This window comes from Lepidochelys kempii, chromosome 2 (genome assembly GCF_965140265.1).
Source record: "Lepidochelys kempii isolate rLepKem1 chromosome 2, rLepKem1.hap2, whole genome shotgun sequence".
Taxonomy (NCBI): domain Eukaryota; kingdom Metazoa; phylum Chordata; order Testudines; family Cheloniidae; genus Lepidochelys; species Lepidochelys kempii.
The window spans coordinates 259,228,073-259,241,137 of NC_133257.1; the positions used below are offsets into that span (position 1 = coordinate 259,228,073).

The 13,065-nt window shown below is 50.3% G+C and overlaps 1 long non-coding RNA gene across 2 annotated transcripts in view; it reads left to right on the forward strand.

The window, feature by feature from the left end:
* LOC140907848 (uncharacterized) overlaps positions 1–13,065 on the forward strand; it is a 114,295-nt gene that overhangs the window by 69,046 nt on the left and 32,184 nt on the right. For both annotated transcript variants that reach the window (XR_012157656.1, XR_012157655.1), the window contains exon 2: positions 12,570–12,763. This is a non-coding gene — a long non-coding RNA (uncharacterized lncRNA). The remainder of the gene's footprint in view (positions 1–12,569; positions 12,764–13,065) is intronic.

The following is a 13,065-nucleotide window of genomic DNA, read 5'->3' on the forward strand; positions in this document are numbered from 1 at the left end:
CAATCACAGGGTCCAATGGAGGCGGGGGGGCTTCAGCCACTGGAAGGGAGGGTGCTCGGGGCTTTTGCCCTGCGCGGCACAGGGGCTCCGGGCTCCCTGCTTTAGCCCCATGGGGTGCTCAGGTTCAGGGCTCCTGTCTTTAGCTCTGCAGGACGCCGGGGCTTGGGGCTTCTGCCCTGTGGGGTGCCAGGGCTTGGGGCTCCTGGCATTAGCCCTGCGGGGTGGAGGAGGGGCGGTGCTTGGGGTGTCTGCCCCATGGGGTGCCAGGGCACCAGGCTTTAGCCCTGCGGGGCCCCAGGCTCCCAACTTTAGCCCTAGGGCGGGGGTCCAGAGCTCATGGACCCCCTTGGTTGAGAACCACCTGCTTTGTGCATGCCTGGCAGTGGCAGCTGAAGCATGGGGACTTTACTGGCAGAAATTTAGCCAGCTAGGAAATTTAGGTACCTCCAGCATTAGACAGAGCTGAGCAAGGCTCTTTGAGGGGCTCAGTGGTGCCTAAAGTGGCGGTAGGGGCCTAAGGCCCAGCGTCTCAAAGGCATGTGGGTGCCTAATGCTCATTGAATTCAGTGGGAGCTCAGCCCCTTTCAGGAGCGCAGCCCTAGGCCCTCTGCGGATCTAACCCTGAACCCCTCAAGCGCACGGCCCACCCGGGGTTCAGAAATCGGTGAGCACGAGAGACAGCACGTGGCCTGTGCTGAAAGACACAGCCACTGGCGAGCCGAGGGGAAAGGAGCCCCGAGCGCTCGACAAGGCCATTCCATCAAGGTCTCCTCACTGAGTTGAATGGGCCTGAATGAAGCCAGCGGCGCCGGCCGGATGGGCTTAGCGTGTGTCTTTGCGCGTTTGAATCAGGTGAGTGAGTCAGTGTGTGTTCACGGAAATGAGAGACACTTCTCAAGGCCGAAGGCGGGGGGGGGAGAGCGGGGCTGTTTGCGTCAGTGGAGCTGTTGTGAGGGATGAATGGGGAACAGTTTTCAGGTCTTGTGTGCACAGAGGGGAAGGTAACCAGGCTGCGTGCTCTAGGTGCTTTCAATATTTGCATAAAGCCACAAAGAGCATTTCACTGAGAAAATTCAAAATACCTCCCCCGCGGTGGGTCAGCGCTGAAGGACGGGTTAATGGAATGGTGCATTCATGGCTAGTGTACTCCTCGTAGCCGCTCTCAGTAGAGAGAGCGCCCAGCGGTCAGGTTCTTGTATGTGTGTTTTTCCCCTAATATGAGTCCATTTGATTCATGGTTCTACAGCATGTGGTTGCTGAATGTGACTAGACAGCAGCTGTGCGTAAGCAAGCGTGGCTGCCTTTCTAGGACTGGCTCAAACAAGGCACTTAGAGGTCTAGATGCCTTTGAGGATCTGGGCCTAACTCCCATTGATTTCAAGGGGAGTTAGGCACCTTTGAGGATGTGGCCTGCTCCATCCCCCCTCCCCCCAGGTCTGTATTCTTAGTTATTCCATTCCTGCATGTGGGAAGGGAAAAGTGGCTTTAAACTCTCTGTACTCTATTCTGGGGTCATGCATGGGCCTATCCAGCCCTCTGGTGTAAGTTAGAGCAGCCCTAAGGCTGCTCTAATTTTCAACTTTCCAGTTTCTTCCCATAATCCTCTGTGGGCCCAGTGCATTGTACTCTGGCCATGCCCCTAATTTGCCCTTTACACAGTTGCTGCTAGCAGGGCTGGGTTATAACCGTTATGTCAGCTAAGGTGGTCCCTATACATGGGATATTCTCAGGGAGCTGTTTCCACCCAATTTAAGGCTCCTTTATGCTGACAGTGGGACATAAATGGTGAATTAGGCCCCCTATTTTTGTATTTACCACTCTCCCCCACAACAGAAGGGAAACTGTGAGAGGGAAGCTCCTGGAGCGTGTGGCTGCCTAGGGCAGCAGAACACAACTCCACTTCTGTAGCTTGGAACTAGCTGACATGCAGTTCCTTCCAGGCCATGATCCAGCTGTACTTCGCAAATGTTTGTGAACTAATTCTCACAATACTCCTGCGTGGGTGGGAAGAATCACTCTCCCCATTTTTAGATGGGAAAAACTGAGGCACAGGGAGAAGAGCTGATTTAATTCAAGGTCATGGAGGTAAATTCATAGAAGCACCAGCTTTCGTGACTTCCAGTCCCATGCCAATTACACAAGACGATCCTTCCTCCTATGCGGAGTCTTGCATCCAAAGCATTTTACAGACATTAATGCATTCTGTCCTAGTGAGACATGTTAGCCAACATTTAAATATGGGGGAGAGGAGGTAGGGAGGAGTTAAGTCGTTTCCACAAGGTGGCAGAGAAAGGTCCTGCCCTAGCCCTGGGCCAACACTTCTCCTGTGTTGTCCTTCTCTTCTCTTAAACCTTTCTGTCAATCTTCTCTTCCTCTGGTGTGGTCAGGCAGAGCTCATTCTCTCTGTGGAGGCTACGCCTGTTCCCGTGACTCCCCAGGCACTCTTTATACCCCCAGCTTAGCTCCACGTCTGTTTTCCCATACTGAGCTGGGTTGGCCTGGCAGTGTGCGTGGCTCAGGCAGTCTTGCAGAGTCTTGGATAAGCTATTTAAGAGCCGGACACTGTGCACGACCCTGAGCAATGCCCATGGAATGCTGAGGGCTGTATGCTCCCAGAGGAGAGGCAGCTCACCCCACCGGCATATTCCAGCCTGTCCTGATCTGAGGGAAGGATAAATGGAGTGTAAACAAAGGACCAGCCTGTTTAGGGAGGGCTGGGCTGCCTAAGGATAGGTTTAAGGATTCGGAGTCTCCCGGGCTTGTCAGAGAAGCCCACCTCATGATTTTTCCCTATTGCATTCCTCATCCTCCCCATGCTGCTTCCTGAGCCCAGTTAGACTATAAGCTACAGGGGGGCAGGGACCCATTATTTTACTGGGTTGTGAAGCCCTGCCCAGCTGTGGGGCAGCATAAAGACATGGGGTAGCCGCTTGCTCTACAGCAGTGAATTCGTCCCAGAAGCTCCAAAACCCAAGCAAAAGAAACCAGCTCAGCCAAAGCCTGAAAGGGGAGAACAACCAGCTGAGAGCACTTGGCAGGCAGCTGCAGCTTGTGAGCAATACTGGCCTCTGTGCCCATTAGGGCCAGAAGCCTCTCTCTTCTCACCGGCCCCTCTGTTTGGGTGCAAAGAGCTTGGTGCCCCACTCCAAGTGCTAAGGAAGGAGCTTCCCTGACTCTGATAATGAGAACCTCACCCTCTTCCCTCCCAGGGTCTCTCAGCCCATGAATGAGTGAAGTTGCACACTCCCTCGGGAGGATGGGAAAGATGATTGCAGCTGATAACCCACTTATGGTCCCCTCCCAAGAGATTCAGGCCCAGATCCTCAAAGGTATGTAGTTCTTTAATTGGGAGTTAGGCACCTAAATACCTTTGATCTGGGGCCTCAGGCCTTTCTGTCGCAGTTTGGCCCTTTGCCAGCGTCCATGGCTGCTCTGGGTTAGAAGATGCTCAAACCTTCAGTCTCTGTCAAAGGGAAAAGGAACCCCCATTGCACAGCTGGGTTTTGGCAAAGTTTATGTACAACAGGGATGGGGAGAGTTTCTGGACAGTTGCTGGCATCTTTGCCTCTGTGGTCTTCATGTTCCCTTCTAATCTGCTTCTCTCTCTCCTTGGATTTCCTCCTTGGATTCTTTCCTCCTGTTGCTCACTCGCTTTGTGGAAGTTTCCCAGCATGGATGTTCCTGAGAGCTGGAGCAGCATGTGATGGAATAGGCTTCCTCAGGAATTGTTACCATCTGATGCCCAGTGGGAGAGGATCCTGCGGAAATGTTGCTATGGGCTGATCCCATGTCCGACGGGATGGGGTAAAGTGGGTGACGCTAATAGATATGCTGAGCCACGAGATGTTTGCCCTTGATCTTGTAAATACTTCCTGTGGCCCCTGATCCCCATTATCTGGTCTTCAGGAAGTGCATTAGTTTACTTGATGGCAGATGGTTTATGGTCCTCCAGCAATTTGTCCAGAGCTAAAATTGAGAAGGAAGGTGTGTTAATCCCAGAGCACAAATAGCTGAGGCTTTAACCTGCATAGAGCAGAACTCCTTAGTTAAACCACCCCTGTAACCACACAATGGCACCAATAACATGCCCAAGCATGGGCAGTGGATATCAGACACACACATCTCAGGACTGTCGGAGCTCTCCTTTATATTGCCCAGCCCCCGCAGCTTCGCAACCCAGGGGCTTCAAGCCTGAGCTCTAGTCACACATTCAACACGCTGTCTGTGCCGTGGAACCCACATCCCTGCCCTTCCCCTGGGACATGCAGAGGGGAGGCTTCCCAGCTCCTGACATTATCCACACACCAAGCATTTGAGATCTGAGTTTGGGAGCAAAATAGACCCATGATGTGAGCTACAAACTCGGAGAGATGGGCAGAATCAGGAGGGGTTTAGTTCTACTAAACCTTACTTTTTGAAGTTGTGTTTTGCTTTCAGCTCTGAGCCCCCAGAGTCTGGGGTTGTGGTGGATGTGCTGCGTGCTCTCCCCACGGGGCCCCTTGCACGGACAGCCAGGGCTATGGGAAGGTGATGTCTGTAACACCGCATGGCTCTTCCTGGGTTCTCTTGGACGCAGCAGCACCCTGGGTTTCTCGCCAGCTTGCTTATGGGAATATGGGATGTCTCAGCTGCCCAACCTGTTCCAACCTGAATCAGAGCCCGGGTTTAGCCATACCCCTGCGGTGACCAGTTACAGCAAAAAGTGTCAGCCCCAGCCACACTGGTGAGTTAACGGAGGCAGGAGTGGCTGCCAAGCGCTACAAGCCAGGTATGTTAGATCACCTGCCGCGGAGCTTGCAGTAGGAGGATTCACTATCACCAGTGATGTCACCATGCATGCGAGGAGCAGGACTGTCAGGGTGCTCATGCTGTAACGGGGCAGAGGTCTGAGAGAGCAGATGCAAAGTGGGTCCACAAGAACAATTTAAGTAACGCGGCGGTAAATCCGGCCAGTGTCTCATGCCCAACTTTGAGAGTTTCCTGCCATGACAAGGTGCTGCAGAGATCTCTTCTGTTGCTGGGATACAACCTTCATCCCTTCCTAAGCAAACAAGCCCTTGAACTTATGTGCACACACCCCATCAGGCTCACTCATTGTGTATGGGGAGACCTGGTGCGGGACCTGCTGTGGGGCAGGCTGGATGCTGATGGGGTTGTCCCCCAGGGCCTTAATCCCTAATGCCACCAAGCGCCATCCAAGTTGGAGACCTGCAAGACGGAGATGCAAGATGTATTGCTATAATGGGTCAGAAACCTGGACGCTCTTACAGGCAGACTTGGGGCCCCTGAGACATTCCATATGCGCTGTCAGTGCCAAATCCTAAGCAGAAGTAGTTTGACTTTGTGCAAAACGTCACAATCTCACAAATAAGGGAACTTATGGTTAACATATCCGTTATCACGTTCTCAGGGAAGACTATGAAGTTTTGATCTGCTGCCAGATAAGAATCTCAGATCTTTACATGCTTAGGAATTATTGGCAATACACACAATCAACAAATAATAAGACCCAACCAAGGTTAACATACCATTGTGGCAGGTGCTATACATACACGTAACATGAGACGGTCCCTGCCCCAAGATGTTTGCATTCAGTATAAACAAGACTGGTAAAGGTTGGGAAAAGGAAGTATTAGCCTTATTTTACTGAGAACTGGAATCCCACTGCATTCTTAAGATGGGTGAAAGCAGCAAAACACCTTGATAAAATTTCATTTTGGACAGGGACTATGAAATGACATTACTCCCAAAACGCATAACAAGTGAAATAGTTAGGCGTTAAAGTGTAAGATCTAGCCATCACTATACTCAAAAGCGGTATTGAATCCCTTCAGCCATGTCACCACCCCACCATGCCACGCTCTCAACCTTTCCATCGACACACGATGGGTGCATGCCCTGACCCAACCTGGAGCAGCCCACGGGGCTGCCCCAGAGATCTGTGGATTTGCACGATTGAGCCAGATCTGGGAACTGTGCTACACAACGCATGGTGTGTCGCCATCAACATCAGTCACTCCTGCTGGCACAACGGGCCCTAGTATTAGGCTATGCATGTTTGATTGAAGATTAGGTGCTTGGTACATGTTGTCACAGATCTATGGGACCCGTGCTATGGCCCAGCTTTTAAACAGCCCCTCAGAGGAACCACTTCAGTGTGACAGACCCCTAAGGGGTCCCACTCTTCCTTAAGGGTAGGCCACACAGCCTCAGTGCCTCTGAGACTGAACCTCTGGGCTCCAACCCTAGTTTCATATGATGAGTTCTGCTCAGTGAGTCCAACGGTGGTAGACTCCTGTTCAGAGATGTTTTGGCCTCTTCAGGGATCAATGCACCTCAGCAAGTAAGTCAGTGCCATGTATATCGTTCACAAAAAAAAGTACAGAAAATTCCCACTTTCTCACACATGTAACAGTGCTTTCCCAAGAGGGAGGGAATGTCCAGAGGGCATGTGAATAGGAAATCAGGTTGCCACCTTTAGGAACTATAGAAGATGTAGGCCCAGCTATGGAAGAAGACTAGGGCTGAGGGAAAAAGTATACTCTCTCCCCTCCCAGCTGGCTGAAGCTGAAAAACCCTCTGGCATGTTAGGGGTTGGGTTAAAATTGTGTTGAGACAGATGGGTGTGAATGTGCCCTTCATTTATGAGAGCTGTAAGAGATAGTTAAGAAGCCCCACCTAAAATAAGGCATAACGGAGGCCCACAGAAACTAGCACCATGTTGGCAGGGAGTTCCACTGGTATTTTTGACTGTGTGGGAGTGTGACAAGCTGAAGTGCAGACAGAAACGAAGAGGGCTTAGACACAAAAGCAAGCTTGGGGAGAAGCCTGGAGAGGGTCTGGGTTGGGGGTGCTGGCTCAAGGAAGCTTGGGCCTGTGAGCACGGACACCGGCTCCTGTTATTTTGGTTCCTCCTGTGTTCAGGGAAACAGGACTTGGTACCGTCTCTAAATAAACAAGATTGCGTCAATGGTACCACATTCCATCTTCAATTTTTCCTCATAACTGGAACAACCTACACAACCCCCCATTTTTGGCTAGAGTCTAAATGGGTAACACTGGGGTAAGGTGTGGGATCCAGTTTCCAAGGAGAAACATTATGAGCAGGTATTCCTGTTGAATCAAGAGGGAACAGATGAAGGCCGTGCTCACAGAGATCAACGATGGCGGGAAGGAACTGAAACAAGACCTAAAACAGGAGCTGAAGGTTTCCCTGAAAGGGCTCAGAGATAACTAGATGAAAACTTTGTTGGAACAGCAACTGCTGAGTGCCTAAATAGATTGGGAAACCCAGATACAACTTTGCCAGGCTGGAGTTTCCCAATCTGTCTGAGCACTGTCTGGGCTAGTTTGTCATCAAAACAGGTCAATTTGGAACTTGATAACAAAGATTAGCTGCAGCAAGAATGTAAGGAGCTAAAATATCAGGTCTGGAAATCAAAGGCTCGCAGATCACAGTGGAAGGCAGCCACCTGGATGAGGAATTGAGATAGCCAGAAGACTTGGGTAAGACCAGAGGTTTACAGCTGTTTTCTACTGTGTTTGTAACCCCCAGAGGGGAGAGGTCAGGCTGTCCCAGCTCAAATAATAAAAAAGCTCACTGTCATTGAGGGAAAAACTCCCTGCAAGGCTTATTTGGCTCAGTTCAACATTATAGCCCTACTGAATGGCAGGAAAGGTTGGTTTTAGCAGCCAACGTGAGTGGCCCAGAGATGACAGTGCTGCAGAACTTACCTCCAGAAAAGAGACTGATGATTCAGAACTGGAACAAGCCCTTGACATGAGGTTTGGAGCAGGGGTGCCATTTGGGGGGGGGCAGGGGAGGGCTCTAGCCCCCCCACACTTGAGTTTCGTAGGGGAGGGCTACTCACCCTAGCCCCAGACAGAGTTCTTAACTACAATAGCTTGAGTGTGATATGTGACGTAAGCTGGGAACAGCACAACCTTAAAGGTAGGGAGTTTGTTTATAAACCGAGGCAGGGCGATTAAGATAACAAAAGGCTTGCCATTAAAGTAAATTAAGGATCATTAGTTGATCCTGAAAGCACTGCCAGGAACTTCAGTTAAATGATAGGAAACAAAGGGTAGGAATAAAAGGTGAGAATGGAGAGTGGTAAATAGTGGTGTCCTTCCAGGCTCTGTTCTGGGCCCAGTCCTATTCAACATATTCATAAATGATCTGGAAAACGGGGTAAACAGTGAGGTGGCAAAATTTGCAGATGATACGAAACTACTGAAGATAGTTCAGTCCCAGGCAGACTGCGAAGAGCTACAAAAGGATCTCTCAATACTGGGTGACTGGGCAACAAAATGGCAGATAGAAAAGGAGGACTTGTGGCACCTTAGAGACTAACCAATTTATTTGAGCATGAACTTCTGTGAGCTACAGCTCACTTCATCGGATGCATACCGTGGAAACTGCAGAAGACATTATATACACAGAGACCATGAAACAATACCTCCTCCCACCCCACTCTCCTGCTGGTAATAGCTTATCTAATGTGATCATCAAGTTGGGCCATTTCCAGCACAAATCCAGGTTTTCTCACCCTCCGCCCCTCCACACACAAACTCACTCTCCTGCTGGTAATAGCCCATCCAAAGTGACCACTCTCTTTAAAATGTGTATGATAATCAAGGTGGCCCATTTCCAGCACAAATCCAGGTTTTCTCACCTCCCCACCCCCCTCCAAAAACCACACACACAAACTCACTCTCCTGCTGGCAATAGCTCATCCAAACTGACCACTCTCCTTACAATGTGCATGATAATCAAGGTGGGCCATTTCCAGCATAAATCCAAGTTTAACCAGAACGTCGGGGGGAGAGGGGGGGTAGAAAATAACAAGGGGAAATAGGCTACCTTGCATAAATACTTAGCCACTCCCAGTCTCTATTTAAGCCTAAATTAATAGTATCCAATTTGCAAATGAATTCCAATTCAGCAGTTTCTCGCTGGAGTCTGGATTTGAAGTTTTTTTTTTGTAAGATAGCGACCTTCATGTCTGTGATTGCGTGACCAGAGAGATTGAAGTGTTCTCCGACTGGTTTACGAATGTTATAATTCTTGACATCTGATTTGTGTCCATTTATTCTTTTACATAGAGATTGTCCAGTTTGACCAATGTACATGGCAGAGGGGCATTGCTGGCACATGATGGCATATATCACATTGGTGGATGTGCAGGTGAACGAGCCTCTGATGGTGTGACTGATGTTATTAGGCCCTGTGATGGTGTCCCCTGAATAGATATGTGGGCACAGTTGGCAACGGGCTTTGTTGCAAGGATAGGTTCCTGGGTCATCCTTCAGGATAGGTTGTAGATCCTTAATAATGCGTTGGAGGGGTTTTAGTTGGGGGCTGAAGGTGACGGCTAGTGGCGTTCTGTTATTTTCTTTGTTAGGCCTGTCCTGTAGTAGGTGACTTCTGGGAACTCTTCTGGCTCTATCAATCTGTTTCTTCACTTCCGCAGGTGGGTATTGTAGTTGTAAGAATGCTTGATAGAGATCTTGTAGGTGTTTGTCTCTGTCTGAGGGGTTGGAGCAAATGCGGTTGTATCGCAGAGCTTGGCTGTAGACGATGGATCGTATGGTGTGGTCAGGGTGAAAGCTGAAGGCATGTAGGTAGGAATAGCGGTCAGTAGGTTTCCGGTATAGGGTGGTGTTTATGTGACCATTGTTTCCTACTGACCGCTATTCCTACCTACATGCCTCCAGCTTTCACCTTGACCACACCATACGATCCATCGTCTACAGTATTTCTTCACAGTCAACATGTGGAAATCTTTGCCAGGGGATGTTGTGAAGGCCAAAACTATAACAGGGTTCCAATAAGAACTAGATAAGTTCATGGAGGATAGGTCCATCAATGGCTGTTAGCCAGGGTGGGCAGGACTCCAACACCATGTTCTCCATGTCCCTCGCCTCTGTTTGCCAGAAGCTGGGAGAGGGCAATATGGCAACTTGATGATTGCCTGTTCTGTTCATTCCCCCTGGGGCAGCTGGCATTGGCCACGGTTGGAAGACAGGATACTGGGCTAGACCCCAGGAGGGAATGAAAGGGAATTGGAACCAAACCGGCCATCAGGAAAGCACCCCAGGCCAACGCAGGGCTGTGGAGCTGTTGCGACAAAACAACAAGAGAATCAGTGCCCCGTTCACCAGCTTCTTATTCTCCTTATTAGGGTGCTGGAGGCTTCAGAGGAACCAGTAAAACCCGGTATGGAAACAGCTGGATGGCTCCCCTCAATCAAACCGTAGCATACCCGGTTCTCTCATTTTATCTGTCCCATCAGGAATTCTGGTGACCTCACTGACTGAGGAAGAACAGCGTCAGCCACCTCACTCCTATGGCAAGGACGTTCCTGGGACTCTTGGTTTCCTTTGAGAAACTGTTCAGAGCTCCTGAGGAAACTGGGTCTGGATTTGTTCCTGAGAATGCAATTGACAATTGAGTCTTAATCAGCTCTGTTATTACACAGTAGAAACAGAGGAAGGATCAAATGGTGTCAAGGACCCCCAGGCAGTACCTATCTCTCCAGTATGGTACCTCTCCCCACCCTCTTTCATCTCTACTAGGCTTTAGCACTGCTTAGCGGGCACGGTTCAGTTGAGGGGAACCCCTCAATCAGGGCATGCCAAGCACAGTTCTACTACCCTTGACTCTCACAACAAGGAAAACAACCCTCTAGTACCCTGCAGCCAATAACAAAGTGGCTTGCAATCCAATGCCCACCAAAAGTGATCATTTGGGCATAGCAGCTCCATCAAGCTGCTCACCGAGGCAGAATGTGTGCGTCCTTGCAAACAAAGTCAGCTCCTGAAGCCCTCTTCCCCAAGTCATCACTAGATGTCAGGGGAGAGCTCACTCAGACCCTGCTTACATGTATTTAGTGAAGCCTTCTCACCCCCTGCCCCAGGTAGGCACTGGGGTATTACAGGCCTGCGGCTGGGTGCTCTACGCACGGCTGGATAGCACTTGCTCCTGGCAGTTCTGGGGATTAGCTCTGCAAGACCGACGTCCCTTCCTGCGGTTGCACACCATCACTCTGTGTCACTCTCTCAGCCTGCAGCCCCTCTCTCACGCAAGGAGCTACTGCTTACTCTTTGTGACTTGGCCCTCCAGCCAGGTCACTCAGTGGTTTCCCTTTCTGGGGTGGTCTTTCAAGAACTCCACAAGCAGCAGCAGGCAATCTTCATGCCCACCACCCTGAGTATGTCACTCTGGCAGTCTTTGTATCCACTGCCCATAGTAACACCACTCTGCAATGGTTGGCTGGGGAACCCAGGCCCACCCTCTACTCTGGGTTCCAGACTGGGGCCCTGTAGTGAAGGTTAAGGTCTGTATCTATGCCAACTTTACTGCTCTCACCCCTGGACCTTTCCTACCAGGCTTGCTCTCCCTTACCTCAGGGAAAGGAACTGCCAGCTTCCTTCCTGCTGCTCCTGGCTTTCTAGAAGCCCCGCCTGATGCCTCACAGCTGAGCTTCCTTCTAATTAACTCCCTCCACACAGCCTAAATTTCTGCCTTTTGCAGCTTAACTGGGTCCACTTGGCCTTATTCAGCTCTTACGGGGCTGGTGTGGGGAGTACACCCCATCACAAAGCCCCTGAGAAATGTGATCCCCTCTGTCACAGTTTGGCCCTCTGCCAATTTCCATGGCAGCTCTGGGCTAGAAGATGCTCAAACCTTTAGTTTTCATCAAAGAGAAAGAGAAACTTATCTCAGAGCTGAGCTCCAGCAAAGTTTATTTACAAAGGCTGGGGGAGGGGAAGGTTTTCTGGCTGTAGTAAGAGGAGGCCTGAAACATAAGTTCTTGTATCAGAGGCCCAGTCTGAGGCCTGAAGCCTGAACCAAAGTACTTCCAGGCAGTGATAAGCACAGCTGGGCTGGGAGCCAGAGGCAGGTCCCACTCACAGACGTTGGCAAGAAAAGGTTGTTGGAGGCATGTGCACACACACACATAAGGGCTAATGAGAGGAACTTGTGCCAAGATGGCGGCAAGACACTGCATAGACATAACAAGGAACAGGCAGGTGCATCTTAATGACAGGGTCAAAAGGACAACATGATGGATAGATTCGTTTGACCTATGATGAATAATCTGTCCTGCAACGGTATAAAAGTAGGTCCCGGAGCGCACATCTTTGTCCAGCCTAGGGGGCAGTGGAGTGTCCCGCCACTGACTGAGCTGTGTCCGTTGCCAGGGAGCACAAATTTGTAGTATGCCCTGTGGAGTCTGTACGGCACTATTACCGTGCTTCGTCTGACAATAATCCTGGCTTGGGTTCCTCCGTACCTTACTAGAGTCTGTGGTTTTGGGAGGGTTCTCTGGGGGTCTGCTGTGTTAGCTACCTGCGCAGAACTGGGGCAGCACACAGTGGGAACACGCACGCAGCCGACTGTTGTTATTATTGAACAAGAGCGGAGCACCACACCGGTAGCTACCGACAACACTGGCCAACTGCTATCATCTTCTGCCCTTTGGTCTGTGTGTCTCCCCTTCATTCTCTTCTCCCATTCAGATAGTTTCTTACGCTGTGTTTCGATCTCTCACTCTTTGTTTTAGGGAGCTGTGTCCAAGAGTTCATTCGCAGATATTCAGACCACAAGGCACCGTTGGAGATCATTTCGAATGACCTTTTTGTCTAACACAAGCCAGAGAATTTCAGCCAGTGGTCTCAGTAACTTCTGACGGATCCTGCCCGTGGTGGTATGCACGTGCTCGGGAGATGCCATCTGAAAGGGATGCTGCATCAAAAGGTGCAGAGTCTCTCAAGGGAAGCTATTATCATGAGACGATTCTGTGCCCCATGGTGCAAACCCCTCAAAGGCCATTGCAATTTGATCCTGTGCCTCATGAGACCCAGTTCTGCACAAAATTATTACAAATGGGTCCTGTGGATTTAGCTTCCTTGAGCCAATTGCTTTACTGACAGTGGCCTGGACAGCCAGCTCCTTGTCCAGATGCAATTTTCCCCGAGCTGTTGTGAAAAGAGAAAATGAGTGTTGATCCCACAGCACGAATCACAGAAAACAGACCCCCTCAAGGTGCCTCATCTTCC